Source organism: Lissotriton helveticus, chromosome 6 (assembly GCF_964261635.1).
Source record: "Lissotriton helveticus chromosome 6, aLisHel1.1, whole genome shotgun sequence".
Classification (NCBI taxonomy): domain Eukaryota; kingdom Metazoa; phylum Chordata; class Amphibia; order Caudata; family Salamandridae; genus Lissotriton; species Lissotriton helveticus.
In genome coordinates, this window is record NC_136067.1 from 773,008,766 (window position 1) to 773,023,084 (window position 14,319).

Here is a 14,319-nt window from a genome sequence, read left to right on the forward strand (position 1 = left end):
GAGCCCCCCCCCCCGCTTTCGGTGGCGGCGCCCCAGGACAGGGAATTGGTGCCGGAAACCCTGCAACCTACTACGGACACTGTTCCTGAGACTGTCAGGGGCTCACTTACATCCTACCCGGTCCTGCATTGAGGATGATACCCTTTCATTGTTTCTGTGCTCAACTGCTATGGTGGTGTGAGGCCTACCTCTTATGGGCTGCGGATTGCCCCCTTGGGGGGGGTTCCGGCTAGTCGAATCTTTGCACAAAGATAGTGGGGGGGTTAACGGGTGGGGAGCTGGGATCCCAAGTAGGGGTTGGTTGATAACTACTGTACTTCTCTAGGGGATCGGGGCACCTACCCCTGGGCTGTTTGGGACAGCGAGATACGCACTGAGGAGACTGCCTTGAGTTTCGCACTAGGCCTTGAGGGGTGGAGATAGTGGCTCCCCGGATGCTTACTCTGTTGGCCCGAGACTCTGCATAATGACTTGGGACGGCTGGCATGGGTCGGGCGCTGGACTTGGGGAAGGGGGTTCTCTTCTCCACTTGTTGGGTAGTTTGGCCCGGTTGGGCTTATGGGTTGGCTGTGCACGTCCTGGCACCAACATGGGAAGGGCATTCATGCATGTTTTGTTGTTGTCAGTATATTGCTCGTGGGAGGGGGGAGGATGTTTGTGGGTGGGATTGTTTGTTTCATTCAGGCATCGTGTATACTGCATTTCGGGCACAGGACTGGGGTGGTCACATGGGAAGTGGGCTACGGTATGATTGGTTACTTCACCTTACATGGGGCATAAATTCCTGAGTTGGAATGTGAGAGGGCTGGGTACGTGCAAGAGATATAGGATCCTGTCCTCCCTTCGCAGGCACAAGGTCTCGATAGTTCACCTCACGGATGACGGGGCTCAGAAATTGGGGAAAAAATGGTGGGGTCAGGTTTTCCACATATGCCAGGGGGGTCTTATTTTGGGTGGCCCCGGAGTCCTGTTTGCTGTCCAGTATGTGGAGGCTGACATCCATGAGAGGTTTTTGCTCCTTAGAGCTAAACTAGATGGCAGGGATATAATCATACTGAACACCTATGCCCCGAATACTGATGGCCCAGACTTTTTTCAGGCCATACAGGACGTGCTGGTCCCGGAGCTGGAGGCTCTGCTGCTCTGTTTTGGGGACTTTAACTGCGTCCTAGACCCCAACCGTGACAGATTTCCTCCCTGCGTGGACACGAAGCCGTGTATGACAGCAAAACTCCCGGACGTCATGGGCAATATAGGAGCTCAGGATATCTGGCGACAGAGACACCCAACTCCGAAGGTCTATATCTGTTTTTCCCCCACTCACAATACATATAGTCGTCTGGACAGGGTCTTAGTTGCAAACCCCGCACCCACTATATCCCTTGAAGTTAGCCATCAGGTGCGATTCCTTTCTGATCACTCCCCTGTGGCGTGTGTGGTGAGATCCTTGAGGACCAGGTGGGGAAGCACCACATAGAAACTGCCATCGCTGACTACGTAGACCTTAACTGGGGGGAGAGATATCTCACTGGCCATGAAATGAGACGCCCTAAAGGCGGTGGTAAGGGGGGCATGTATGAGTCTAACCTATGGGGTGCAGAAACAGCTCCAACAAGAGCTGCAGGAGGCGGAAAGCCGCCTCGTGGAATTACAGACCTCTGAGGCACGCGACGCAGTCACGAGAGAGAGGGAGTATGACACTCAGACTTGCATCCACGACATTCTAGGTAGGCTTGATAAATATACTCTCACACAATATAGGCAGCGTCTTCATAGGGAGGGCAACAATTCGGGCCGCCTGTTAGCTTGGATTCTTCGGCGGGAGAGCGCCCCGGAGAGGATTGTGGCCCTGCAGGGGCCCACAGGGGACTTGGTCCACTCTGAAATAGGTTTGCTGTGGGTCCTTCGGTCCCATCTCCACCAGTTGTACGCCGCGGACCCCGCTGTTGTTGAGTCCTCTTATCTCCCTTACCTTCGGTAATTGTCCCTGCAGTCTCTCCCTAAATCGGCGCAGGAAGATCTTGATGTGGTTCTGTCTCTGAGTGAGGTGCGCACCGCCCTGCAGCACCTACCGAGGGCCAAGGCACCGGGAAGTGACGGATTCCCTCATGAGTTTTATCAGGCCTTCGGGGATGTACTCCCCCAACTCCTGCTGCAGGTCTATCTGGAGGCGTTTGAGAGCAGGACTCTCCCGCCGAGCAGGACGCTGGGGGAAATATGCATGATCAGTCAGAGAAAAATCCCTGGGTTCACACTGTCAAAAATGATTTACTCGGTTTCTTACACCTTCTGTCTATGTGCTCACACGTTCTTTCTCCTGCAGTGCAGGTCACTCACCCACTATTATGAAAAATGCTTAATTTCCACACTAAAATTGAACGTTCACAATCTTTTTATTAAAAAATGAAATGTACATAAAAGTAACTTAAAAGTTCAAAGGGTAAACTTTGAGCAATACAATAAAAAACAAGAATAATCATAGGAATTCATAAAAGTTCATCATAGACATTTAGAATAATACAATTTCGTTTATCTAATGTGATGTATCAAAAACAAGGACATCTTACAAAGCAGTTATCACAATCAATAAACATTTTAATTAAACAAGAAGAAAAACCCCCTAAAAGATTATGGCCTATAAATTCGTTTGCCACACTATTCACTAGATCCAATGGTCCTTTCTCTGTATACACACGGTGTAGTCAATAGTCTCAGCAATATGTGAATATCTACTGCACCCTGGACTCTACTTGGATTCTACAAGAAAACAACAAGTGCGTCGACGCGTTTCGGTGCTGTGGACCTTTGATACAGTAGCACCTTCATCAGGACTGCCGTTTCTTTGGGGTCACCGGCATCAAGGGATATGGATAAGCTCCCTCACTGTAGATATATGGAAAGAGAAGTAAGATATCACTCTGGTGTACTAAATCATATCACGGGTTATATTCTGACCACTCAAGTAACAGTGACTCATTGTACTCGTGTGACACTTTAGTATCATGGGACTTTTGTTTAAAGTTATTCCCATAACTTCTATCTTCCTATGATTTCTAATGGGATCAGGACCTTTGTTCCCCCCAGGACATATGATAGTCCAGTATTTTCTGTTACACTCCCGCCTGGAAAATTTCTGACATTATCCGGGTTTCTATCCCTCCATTACTTTTTAGTGTGGAAAGTAGACAGACTGTAGGATTATAGCGATACAGATTCCTATTTCACTCGCTCTCACATCTCATCACACTTTTTTAATTTGTTCAGGCATATTCTTACCTATGGGGTGTTGATGAATTCACCCACAGATGTTTTTTTTTATATAAAACTTTCCACTCGTTTCGTCACTTTCTACTAGGGCGGATTTCTTCCTGATAAAATAACAAGACATAAGGACCTGTGAGTCTCTAAATATTGTGGCCTTAGTCCATCTATTGATCTCTACCATACTGGGATTGGTTACCTCGTTAGTCGAAAGAGTCCGTAGTATAAGGGACTTTTCCAGTTTTCTATAGTTGTACTGATGCACTTCCGCTCTTCTTTTCCTTCTGTCTATTTATCTATTTAGAGGGAGAATTATATTTTGTGAGTTGGGTCTCGCATAAGATCTAACCATTGCCTCACTTCTTTTAATGGTATATTTCCTTCTCTTACCTGAAGGATGTAATAAAAAAAAATTCTTGGACGGGCATATATCCGCGTTGTTACGTGGGACCACTGGATATGTTCTGTCTGGGAGACAAAATATATATGTATATATATCGCTGTGTATTCACCTGCTGTTATATTAATCAGCTCTCTTGTCTTGATTTTTGTTTCCTCTGTTATTTCCAATTTATACCTCTATTTCTTTGAACCTCAAAACTGTTCCTGCACTTATTTTCTATCTGGCCCAGGTGTTGTTAGCCACTTGCTATCTGGTGTTTTTAGGGTTGTCTCGCCATACGTGCCGGGGCCCTCTCCCCCTCTCACCATATTCTCTTAATTGTGGATCTGGTTATTAGAGCGCCGTCCTCTGCTGCGCTAGACCAAAACCCCATTTTGCTTTGTTTGCATACATGTTGATTTTGGAGTTACTGCTATTTGTATACATGTTGCTTTTTGGAGTTACTGCTGCGTGGGGCCTATCTGCTTGGATATACTGGGGACACCTCCCCCTCCCATAAAGTATATCAGGCCCGTTCCTGTCGTTTAAACAATGCCCCCGTTTGTGAGTGAGCAAGTCACTATTGCCTCATAATAGCGAGCTAACGTACCGGCCCCCTAGTTCTCTTACTCTCGCCCTTTCTCTTACCTCCTCTCGTCTGGGATCGCGGTTCTGCCTCGTCCTCCTTCTGTTCCTATTTGCACAGTGCCGGACGCGCTGTATTTAAACCCGTTTTGATTACCAAACTCTAATCAGCTGAAATCCGCGCATGCGCCCTTTCACACTCGTCCCTCACCTCTTTGGTCGCCATCTTAGAGTGGTGTTGTTTTATAGGAAACCCTGGCGCTCCGTACGTTTTATTTTCTATTTTCTCTACTCTCGCTATAAATCAGTGTATTAATTTATGTTATTCATTGGTCGAAATTCTGGTTCATTATACCTGGGCCCTTTTGATATTATTTTTGCACTTATGTTTGTTCTAGCCCAATTTTATATGTTATTCTCGACCTAATCTGTTTGCAACCTTTGTGGGTATATTTTAGAGATGGGCGCATTTGAAGTTTTATTAAGCCATTTATGTAGTCTGATTATATTTATCATTCAGTTAACTCCTGAACTAATACTTTATTATTAATTTTTATAAATTTTTACTTTAAACGGACACACATAGAAATATATTGCAGCATTGTACAATTCGTTTCTATTTATCCTTCAGATTTCTCCTCACGTAGTACTCTAAGGTATTATGCGGTTACTACTTTACATCTCTGACAGATGGGACTTCAATGTACTATAGGTTTATGGTGATGTAGGCAAATTCGGGCATTCATTAAAATGTTATATATTCAACTTGTATTACTCCTCCCGTTTTTTCCATCGCCCTTCACCTTGTCCTGCCCTTTTCATTCATATGCATCGTGCAGTTGGACATTCTCTCGAGCATAGTATCTTTTATTAAAAGTATATAACGTTAATGATTGGAGGTGTTTCTAAGATGGTCTTTATATGCATTTACTTATAATAAAGTTTCCCATTCCTCTCTGGAGTTCAGACCACTTTTTATGGTATCGAACTTAATCATAAACCATTGTTCTTGTAGCTTCCTCCTTTTCTTACTGTCCCCTGCTCTGGTTTGTTCCTTTATCCTTTCTAAGATGACCCATCTGAGATCTTTCTCACTGTGTCCATGTTTTCTCCAGTGATCCACTAGTGGCGCATTCTCCTTATTGTTCCTCAATGCTGACTTATGTTCTCCTATTCTTAGCCTGAGTTCTCTGCCCGTCTCGCCTATGTACCCCTGATTGCACGGGCACAGGATCATATATACCACATTTTTGGTTCTGCAGTTGTTTAGGGTAGTGATTTCTTGGGTAGCTCCATTATGTTCCACCTTCTTAGTGACTATGCATAATTCGCATATGCAGCAGTTCCCGCATTTGTGGTTCCCCACTGCTTTTGTTCCAGTTAAGGTGGTTTGACGTTCTATTACATCGTCCCTGTAAGTGTGCACCAAGCTTGTTCTTAGGTTTTTATTCTTCCTGTAAGCATACAGGGGACGTTGCAGTGGAGTCTCTACTCCTTCGTTGAGAATTTTCCAGTTATGGTTTATTATATTCTTAACCTGGTTCGCCACTGCTGTGTATTGGCTCACCATCACTATTTTCTCTTTGGTTTCCTTTTTGTCCTTCTTTTTTAGCAAGCAGTCCCTATCGTAGTAGCGAGCTCTTTTGAGTGAGTGGCTGATTAATTTCTTTGGGTAACCTCTTTCTTGAAACTTTTGTTTCATTTCTCCCGCGTGCCTGTAGAAATCCTCGATTGTGGTACAATTTCTCCTCAATCGGAGAAATTCCCCGAAAGGTATGGAGTCTTTTTGACTTCTGGGGTGGTAGCTTCTGTAGTGCAACACTGTGTTGCGATCTGACTCTTTTTTATACAGTTCCACCTTTAGTTGCATGTCTTCGTTCACTATGCTGATGTCTAAGAAGTTTACTCTGTTCCTACTATATGCCGCCGTAAATTTTAGGTTCGAATCACCCAAATTTAGCCATGAGAGGAAATCTTCAAGGAGCTCCACTGTCCCCGTCCAAATAAAAAAGATATCATCTATAAAACGAGCCCAGCTCCGGATGTTCTCGTAGTATGGGCTGATCTCATTATAGATGTGTTTGTTTTCGAATACACCTACATATATGCAAGCCAGGCTCGGCGCACAGGTTGCGCCCATGCTGGTCCCTTTACGTTGCATGTAAAGGTCTTTTTTAAAAAGGAAAATGTTGTTGAGGAGTACCATTGAGACACACTGTACTATGAACTCCTTATTCCCACCTGCAATTTCATTTTCTTCAAGTAGGGTCTTGATCACCTCAATGGTGTCGTGTTGAGGTATATTGGTGTAGAGTGACTCTACGTCGAGAGTCACCATGATCTCATTTTCACCATCGAATTCCATTCCTTCCACTTTTGCTATCATATCAGTGGTGTCTCTGATGTAGGATTTTTGTTTTTCCACTAGAGGTTTAAGGAACTTATCAGCGTATTTGCTTAAAGGCTCAAGCAGAGAGTCAATTGACGCCACTATAGGTCTAAGGGGGGGATTGTCTAAGCTTTTATGGACTTTTGGCAGTCCGTAAAAGGCCGGGGTCTTTGGGTACAAGTTATGGAGGAACTTCCATTCCTCTTCAGTAATGTCCCCGTTTGTTCGTGCTTGCTGGAGTAGTGTTCCCACCTCTCTTTTTAATGTATCGAGTCTACTCTGAGGTACTCTCGTGTAGTGTGAGTCATTGGATAGCAGGGTCATCACTCTTTGGTCATAGTCTGAAGTATCAAAGACTACCACCCCTATGCATGATCCTGAAACCGGGGGGGACGCCCAAGAGCCTTTCTCGTATCGTCCGATCACGATGATCAATACGGACGTTAAGATCTTGTGCAAGCTCCTGGCCATGCGCTTAGCGCCGTACATGACTCGCTAGGTCCACTAGGATCAGCGCTGCTTCATTCCGGGACGTAATACGGCTATGAACCTGCGGCCACATTTTGCACGAGGTACGTGGGCAGGAAGAGCAGATGGTGTTGGTATCTATTGACCTCGCCAAGGCGTTCGATACAGTCGACTTGGGTTACCTTCTCGAGGTCCTCCGTGTCATGGGGCTAGGCCCCAATTTTTGTCGCTGAATTCGCATCTTGTATACGGCCCGCAGGCCAGGGTGAAGCTAGGGGACGCAAGGTCCGAGGAGTGGCGGCTGGGACGGGGTACGCGCCAGGGGTGCCCCCAGCCCCTTGCTGTTCAGGTCCGCCCTGACATGGAGTGGTGGGGTGTCAGAGCAGGGGACATGTGCAATGTAATTTCCCTATACGCGGATGACGCGTTGTTCTATTTGACCGCCGCCCCCCCAGGACGCAGTGCCGATGCTGCTGCATCATTTGGACCAGTTTGGGGAGGTGTCGGGATTACGACTCGACTGCCATAAGTCCCTGATCTTCCCACTGGCGAGGTTGGATTCGGTGCCTTTGGGAGACCTGCCGGACCTCGGGTTGCGTTGGGAACGGGTAGGGTTCCGTTATCTCGGCATACGGGTGGCTACGACGGATGCACAGGCGTTAGCCCAGAATGTGGATCGTATACTCGCGTCCCTACAACAGTCAGTGTCTTTCTGGAGCTCTCTGCCTCTCTCGTTGATGGGACGACTGGCCGTCGCCAAGATGGTGATGCTGCCTAGGACGTTATATGTCCTCCAAAACTCGCTATGTCCGCTCCCAACACGAATCTTCTGCACTCTTAATACGTTTCTCACGTCCCTGCTCTGGGCGGGCCGGCATAGTAGGGTGCCTCTACACACTGTTGTCCTTAGCTATGAAGAGGGGGCCTTGAAGCCTAGTGCTTTGACCTATACTATTATGCGGCCCAGTTGCAACATGCGGCCCGCTGTTTTACAGACACTGACAATCTGGAGACGCGTCTCCTCTCTGGTAGGGCAGATGCCAAAGCACTACAGGTTACCCTGATGCGGGGCAGGGGGCGGACACGTCCCTTCCATATGTGGTGCGACACACGGCTAGTGTGTGGCAGCGGTTTGTGGAGAGGTTCTTGCGGAGGGCACCCTTTCATAGGGAGCTCCCGATTTGGATATTGGCCCCCTTCATCGATATGGGGCAATATATGTCCTTCAGTTCCTGGAGGGAGGGAGGAAGGCTGCGAAGTTTTGGCTGACCTTTACCCTAATGAGTTTTTTCTTACTTATGAGCAGGCGGAAGAAGCCTTTAGTCTTGGACGGGGACAATACCTACATTTCGGGGGCCTCCAGGAGGTGGCGAAGGCCACCTGGCCCCAGTACCCAGGCGCACCACCACTAACCCACACCCTAGCCATCCTCCTTTCCTGTGGCAATGGGCGTAGGCTGATTTCACTCTTCTATAAGGCCATGAAAAGGGACTCGACCCCCCTGGTGCCGCCCTCCCGGGCAGCCTGGGAGGCAGACCTCGGCGCTCCACTGGACCAGGGACAGTGGACGCGCATAGGTACCCTCACCCGAAAGGTCTCCTGCAATGCACGTTTTAAACTGACACACTTCAATTTCCTAAACCGCACATACCTAACCCCAGTATCATTGAAGCACATCTCCGAGGATAGGGGAGACAGTTGCCCTAGATGTCCAACTGAGAAAAGCCTCACCACTCAAAATAGTTTGCTCTCTCATGCCAGAATTGCACTGCTGCGCTTACATAATTAGTCCCAGGTGCCACATAAAATACCCAATTGCCTGCTCACAAACATCTGTGGGCATTTGATGGCTGATGGAACTGTGGTTGAGAGCATTTAGTGGCAGGTGAAAAGAATCTCAAAAGTTTTTTGGACAGCATATCTGATAGAGACATCTAGCCGCAGATTCCTTAACTTAGAATATCCCCAGGCGTCAGACTGGATCTGGAAAACTTTCTGCAGCAGCACATATGCGCGCGTGCGGCGCTGCCCTGACGTCGGCCACGGACGTGACATCAGCAGAGCTATATATGGCCCTCCCAGTGCGCTGACAACAGTTTTTCTTCTTTTCTGCGTCCCAACGGGGATCCTGGAAAACCAGCGGTTCCTTGGCCTGTTTTTTGGGTCTTCTCAACGCCTTTGGCGTCACGGAACAGTGTGCAATGCCTTCGGGCTTTAAAGCGTGTGAGACCTGTGCGCGCCAGATGTCTGTCACGGACCCGCACGCCATACATATGTATGTTACAAAAAACACAGTTGATGGACAGAATGTAGAACAATGTCATACATTCACCCCAGTACAAGGATCTGGACCTAAATCCATCGTTTTTTTCACTCCACACCACCCTGGGTTAGACACTGGCTATATGCAAATCAGCTCTGACCCTTTGCCTCATGGGAAAAGTCCAGTCCGAACTGCCAAGCCCTGTCTTTCCCAGACCGGAATCAAGCATCCAAGGACCGGTTTCTGGCTATCAGCCTTCATTCAGCCTGGATAGCTTGACTCCAGTGGTGTGGAGAGCCTGGGACTCACGTCTGAGCATGTATGTGCCACGACTCCGAAGATTGCGACGCCTGTCAACAAATGAAACCCAAGTCCTTGAGGGAGCATTGTATGAAATTGCTGGCCGCAAGGCTATCCGGCCCTGCACCTTCACATCGCTGTTCTCCCTCTCGGGATCGGTCCCGTTCCCGAAGTCATTCCCGCAGACGTCGTTCAGAGGCGGGTAAGCACAAACGTAAGTCACCGAGGTGTTCCTCCCATAAGCGTGATGCTGGGGCCCGCTCCTCTCACTCCTTGCCAGGCACGGGCGCCCAGCAGTCATCTCCTCCATACCCTACCTTCCCAGGAGTTGGAGCGACGCGGGCCCAAATGGAGGCTTATTCAAAGGCCCTCCACTCTTTCTTTGGGTCGCCCCCTCTCCCTGGTGCACCTTCGGGTCCCACAGAGGTGGAAGGCACTCATGTCGGGTCCTCGCCGGCGGATTCGTCCTCGGGCACCAGCTGTGTGCATCGACTCCGGTTCTAAAGTCAATACGAAGGGACACAACCCGGAGGGCCTTCCCAGTTGGCCGTCCAGTCACTGCATAGCCCTGCACGGCTTCCTGCGCTGACGTCAGATGTGGCACCGAGCTCAATGCCCTGTCGACGTCTTTCTTCCTACGCCTACTCTCTTGAACGAGGTTGATGTATCCTCTGGACTCGACTTCCGAGACACAAGGTTGTTTCAGTGCCCCTTGGTGCAGGTGCCTAGCTTTCCATGGCCTTCAGATCAACCTCAGGCTCCTCCACTTTTACTCTCTAGTGGACGGGTTAGTCTCCAACCGTCAGTTTATTTTCACCCCTCAGAATGGCGACTGAGGCTAGTGCAGCTTACGCCGGGCTATTCACAGGGCGGCAGCTATTTTTCGGATTCAGCCCCCATGGTTTCCCTGCCTTCTGATCCTTTACTGGATCTTCTCCACAAGGCGCCTATTGAGGTGGAGCCTTTGCTGCTCCTTGGGGGGTCTTTGTTTGACATCCTCCTTGGCACCTGGGCAAGGCCCTCCTCTGGTGGCCCTGCTGATTGGGCCATTGCTCGCAGACATCGTCCGGCCCTGGATGATCCACTCTGCTTGTCCCTTCACTCTAGATTTCAGGTGGCATTTGACTTACAGCCTTCCTCCACTTTGCCATTGTTACCTCCCACCAGAGAGTCTAGGTGGTTGGAATCATGTGGTCGTCAGCTTTTTGCCTCTGCCAGTTCGAGCATCCTTGCATTAAACACGTCTTGCGTGTTCGCACGCGCTTCCTTTGCCCCTTTGGACTTAGTCATGTTCCTTCTTCCTTCTCTTCTGGAAGGGCCACGGACAGAATTACATCGCCTTCTTCTAGATGACAGGGGAATGGTGCTATTTTTCCCTTCGATCTTCCCTTGATTAAGCTGACTCTGTGGGTAGGGCACTTGCCCGGTCGGTTGCTTTGCGCTGCCATGCATGGCTGCACAACACACTGTGGGTAGGGCACTTGCCCGGTCGGTTGCTTTGCGCCGCCATGCATGGCTGCACAACAGTCGTTTCCCAGACAATGTTTGGGATGCTCTTCGAGATCTGCCATTCAATGGTGTGGACCTTTTTGACAGTCACGTTGATTTAGCGGTCTCCCGCCTCATATCTGGACTACCGTGACTCTTGCGGCACAACTTTCTGCCTTATGGTATCTTTTTCTTCTGCATAGGCGATATTGCCTTGTTGGTTTGATTTTCAAAAAATGACCTGGGTTCTGTGCAAAGTGCCTGGATAGTGTAGGCGGGTGTTCAGCCATCTCAGTATTTGGTCAGTACAGCCTGTCGGCTGCTTCTGTCTTCCTTTCAGTCTTCTGAATGTGTGCTTTGGCCAAGAGGACTCCCCTCACAGGGGTTTAGACTTACCCTATGTGGGCTATTTGCTGGCTATTGGGTAGCTGCCTTAGGCTTGGTATGCTCCTATGGAGTCTTCCACACAGACATCCTTCTGTGGGTCAGGCTGTCCTCTTTTTCTTATGTTCTGCAATCCGAACGTTAGCATCGCTCTATTGCACTTTCAGTTACAGTTGGCTCCAGTTGTCTGTAGTACTTCGAAGCCTCTGTATGTGTTCCCTACCGTGCGGCCTCTGGCTCGCTTGCCCTTCACAGGGTGTTTTTCAGTGTCACAGTGCTCCTCTTGTCCATGATGACTACTCTTCTTTTGCCGGCCACTGTCCCTTGGGGCCCTTGTTCTGGTAAATCCAGGTCCAGTTCTTTCACATCTGACGCCCTGTCATTGTTTTGCGCCAGGGAAGAAGCTGCTGTGCAGCACGTTTTTTAGTGTTGGTGCAAACTGGGAGTGCACCTTGGTATGATTGCTATCATAGGGTGTTTGCGTTGTTTCTTCCGCTTCTGTGGTGCTGGTTTTACCCTCCCCTCTAGGGTTGGGTAATAGTTTCTCGTCCTTCAGCCCTTACTGGGCTTGTTTTTTTAAGGTGGCATCTTCGCCATCTACGTCTCTGCTGTACATTGTCTTGTGCCCTCAATTTGTGGTCACTTCCCCACCAGGAGTTCTTCCCATTCCCAGCTGCTTACGCACAGGTGTTTTCCACACTTCTGCTTTGGGTTCCTACTGTAACACTGTCAAGGGGAGTGTTCTCTTCTGGATGCTCGCTTCTTGGGTCCATGGGCCATTTGTTTGGTCCTGACTGTTTCCACTATCGTGTCTGGCTCCATCTCCTCATCTGTCTTGCGGGGGACCGTTGCTCCTCCCGGGCAGGGGGCTGATCTCACTTACCGGTCTGGACATTGTCCTGTCCATTTCTGCTTCCATATGACTGTTGGTACTTTTTGCGTACTCTAGTCTTTTATTGTGTTACGCTTCCTTTTTGCACGTATTTCTTTTTACTCTATCTCTGCTCTGTGCTCTTACACAGCAGAGTCATGCAGGCAAGTTCCTTCATGCGGTGTCCGTGGTCCTCAACCCGGTCTACTCCTGCTACAAGCTCTTATGTGGTTGTCCAGCTTGCCTGATACCCACTTTTTGCCGGTTGCCTTCTTGCTATTGCATCTCTCACATCCGGGCTGCTCCCATTACCCTACAGGAGGGTTTTTGCTATACTTCGCGTGGTTCTAGTGTCCACACGGTATGCTTATGTATTTTCCAGTCTTCCACTTGACTATCATTCTTACTGTAATCTTGTTTTGGGTGCTTCTGCTGGTTGCTGTCAGTCCTTTAACATGTCCTGTGACAGAACGATTATGTACTGGCGTGTCTTCTGTTTCTAATACTACCAGCACTTTCTATCCATGGATCGGCATCCTGCCAATGCTGCCCCACGTATTTTGGCTGGTGCAGGTTTCAACAGTTCTTTTATTTCACTATTGTGCATACAGTCAGCACGCCGGATCCTGCAGATCCATTGAACCCTAGGTTCAGTTCCACTTCTTTGCGAAGTCGTGAACTTTCCCTTTCACACCGACATATCTGGCATATGCTTTCTTTTTCTCACCCGGTATACATACAGGGGTTTTCAGGCTGTTCTTTGACGGCTTGTGGTGCCTTTGCCTCCCAATGTTTTCCGCTCTTTTCCGAGCTTCACGGTCTGGTGTGGCTGCGTGGCTTGCGGTTCCCACCGTGTTTCATCACCTCGTTGCCGGTTAAGTTCTCTAGGGAACTTGGTGGGGTTCAGTCGCAGTCCCGCCTCCTCTATGGGTATGGCTTTGGTATCTATTCTAAGTTGAAGAATCTGCAGCTAGATGTCTCGATCAGATAGACGAGTTACTTACCTTCGGTAACGATGTATCTGGTAGAGACACAGTCTAGCCGCAGATTCCTTAACACCCGGCCATCCACCCCGTTCTGTGGGGACCTTTTCAGGTTGAGCTTTCTACATTCACCTCCCTCCGGGTGGCTTGACTGTTCTGCGGGGTGACATTTTTCACTTCACTCCGACACACAATGCTCATTCTGTTTCATTGCTCTACTACGCCCATTCTCGTGATTGGTCGGTATGCCTATGTGTCGTGTGTCCTTTCCAACCCTACACCCTGGGTTGTCCAGTGTGGAATCTACTCATGTTTTCCCACCCCCCGCTCTCCCCTTCTCCATCGCCTTCGGGTCTCTTACCTCCCCTGCGTTCCATTGGTTTGAAATCTTTTGGCTCTGCCACATTCGATAGGTCTCTTATTGGGGATATGACATCTCTTTCGGGTGACGTCTTCTGGTGAATTGTCCTTGTTCTTGTGTTCCGTACTTGTTGTCCTTCACAGTTATACATTTATGGTTGTGGACTTTCTGTCGACTGCCATGATGTTTTTCACGCCTTCATCTGCCTCCAAGGGAGGTTTGGCCTTCACTTTTGCGGGGTTGCATCTTAGAGCGGTGCTCTGCTCTTTCCCTTCGCTAGTTTTCAAGATACAGTACCGGGCACTGTCCTTTATGGTGCTGTTTTTCACCATTCAATTTCTTTTTCTTTTTTCATCATTTTTGCACACTGTTCCCGTATTCTCACAGTTTTTGGTGGTGGCTCCGAGTTGTGGTGCGGAAATGTTTCTCTAACGAAAACCCGATGTCAGCATGCCGGGAGGGACATATATGGCTACGCTGATGTCACGTCCGTGGACGACGTCAGGGCGAAGCCGTACGGCGCCGCTCCCGGCGCGCAGAGGTGCTGCTGCGGAAAGTTTTCCGGATCCAGTCTGACGCCTAGG

General features: G+C 48.8%; 1 protein-coding gene across 4 annotated transcripts in view; it reads right to left on the bottom strand.

Moving 5' to 3' along the window:
- Positions 1-14,319, bottom strand: part of ANKRD6 (ankyrin repeat domain 6) — a 694,439-nt gene that overhangs the window by 33,158 nt on the left and 646,962 nt on the right. The gene's annotated exons all lie outside the window — the stretch shown is intronic.